General features: G+C 39.8%; 1 pseudogene; it reads right to left on the bottom strand.

Moving 5' to 3' along the window:
* Positions 1 to 317: 317 nt before the first annotated feature.
* Positions 318 to 1,520, bottom strand: LOC101981286 (annotated as a pseudogene).
* Between the last annotated feature and the right edge of the window lie 956 nt (positions 1,521 to 2,476).

Here is a 2,476-nt window from a genome sequence, read left to right on the forward strand (position 1 = left end):
GAAATTTGCATTACATTGTTAAATGAGTTGTATAGATACAATACCTCTATCTATCATCTATCTATCTATCTATCATCTATCTATCTATCTATCTATCTATCTATCTATCTATCTATCATCTATCTATATCTAATTTGAAGAAAATTAGAAATGTATGTATAGCATGCAATACCATCTCTTGGCCTATATTAGCATTTTCAAAAGCCATAGATTCAAATATTTGTCTAGCTTCTGAATTTGGTATCATTCTATTTACTGCTGAAGTCAATTTTTTTTTACTGAAAGAGTTTTTTTGAGACCACACCAGTCAGGCAAATTCTGGCATTAAGCACCTTCCTCCTTGGCAATGCGGTCTTTCTTGAGTTGTCCCATGAATGTTTTCTTCTCCTCCGAGGTCTGGAAATGACCATGTTCAAACTTGGAGGTGGTGTCAATGAATTTCAAATCAATCTTCTCCAGAGCCTGCCATTTGGTCTGCACCAGAAAGGACTTGCTTCTTGGTTTCCACCACACAGCCTTTTGGGCATGATGAAGTCATTGGTTACCTCACCATAATGGACAAAGCCACTCGTTGGGTTGATACTCTTGTCAGAAAGATCATAGTCAGTAGATACACTGTTTTTGATCAGCTTGCCATATTTGATAAGGTAGCCCTGACCAATCTTGTAAATCTTCTTGTTGATCTCTGTCCGATAATGGTAGCCTTTCTTCCCAGCCCGACCCACAGAGAAGGCCACTCAGGCAGGGTGCCAAGTGCCAATACAGGCAACCTTCCATAACTCTTGATGGGTCTTGTGGGGCAGTTTCTTTGTATGCCAACGATTGGTCACCCATTTGTAGCCTTTGTCTTTTATTACTCCAATGACATCAATCATCTCAGCCGGCCCAAACACCTGGTTCACAGGAACCTGCTGCTCCAGGTTCTCCCAGGCCCAGTCTAGGTTCTCAGCCACAGTGCCCCCATTCACCTGGATCTCCATCAAGTGTGCCTTTGTCTGGAGCAGAGGAAGCAGACATATCTGAGTGTGGGCAATTATTCGGATGACTTGGCAATACTTCTTCATGCTGTTGAAGTCCTTCTCCATCTGTTTCTTGCCCATATCATTCTGCTATTTCTTACAGTATTTGGTGAAGACCTTCTTCTTATATTTGTGCCAGTTCTTGTGGAAACGCCTTTTACACTCATCACTGATGTGCTCAGCAAATACTGTTTTGAAGGTGCGGAGACCCCGTGGGGTTTTGATGTATCCCACGATGTCCACAACTACCATAGGTGGTGCTTCCACAATGGTTATAGCCTCCTCAACTTCTTTCTTGTTCACCTTGGATCCTGGTCTGTTAGCCTCCCAGAAAATGTGGGTCATGCCAGCCTCGTAGTCTAAAAAGGCCGTGAGGTGAACAGGCTTGGAAGGATCATCTTTGGAGAAGCTCTTCATTTTCCCATGATGCCTGTTGCTGCATTTCTGAGGCAAGAAGCCCAAGGACCTATGCCTGGGAGCAGAGAATTTCCTGTGAGACATCTCTCGTCACACGCCGCCACCGCCGATGGAGGCTGAAGTCAATTATTATAAGAAATAATAGAAGGTTTATTTTGGGACCGGTATAGCTTTAGTAAATGGCTCAATTTTCTTTCCTACCTCTTCAATTCTGTCCAAACCATTCAAAGCTGTTGCATGATATAAAGCCAGGGTGTGGATATCATATAAAGATTGCCTTTCTACATTACCATAACCTCCTTCTTTAAGACTATGGTCTTGGGAGATTTTCATACCTCTAACGCTACTTCTTTGTTCAATGGTCTTAGTCTTATCTTTCTACCAGATCCTCCACTTTAATTGAAGACAAGTCTCCAAGACTGTTGTAGCCAAGTTTGTCCAGTCTTGAGAGATAATTCTATTACAAGTAGACCACAAATATAACATCTGCCTCACAAAAGGTGAACATATACCAAATGAGACTATCGATTCCTTGAATCTCCTTGAATATAGTATTCCCACAGCATTCCACTGAGGTTTTAAACAGCCTTGGAGATGCATGTCATTTGGAAGTTCCTGCTAGGTGACTGGATATATTAAAGTTGGTTTGAAAAATTTTACACTGTTCTGCTCTAACCTTATAATGCAACACTAAAATTGGTTCTCCTTTAAATTACTCTGTATGGATTTGAATATCTCAATGATATATTTTAATAAGTTTTCCTAAGGCCTGTATTTGGCACTCATATCAACCAATTTTTTTTAGATATAAACTAAGAATTATCAAGATGATAATTAGCATTATGTCAACCCAAGCTGATTATCCTTGCACTTAATTGATTTAAATGTTCAAATTTTATATCATTTATTGTATAATCATGAATGAAAGTGAAACTGAATTTCTCATTTCATTCATTTATTTCATTGTATAACATACAGAGTCGTAGCTCACTATTGTTAATTGTGTTTCTCATCTCTCTCTCTCTCTCTCTCTCTCTCTC

This window comes from Microtus ochrogaster, chromosome 10 (genome assembly GCF_000317375.1).
Source record: "Microtus ochrogaster isolate Prairie Vole_2 chromosome 10, MicOch1.0, whole genome shotgun sequence".
Taxonomy (NCBI): Eukaryota; Metazoa; Chordata; class Mammalia; order Rodentia; family Cricetidae; genus Microtus; species Microtus ochrogaster.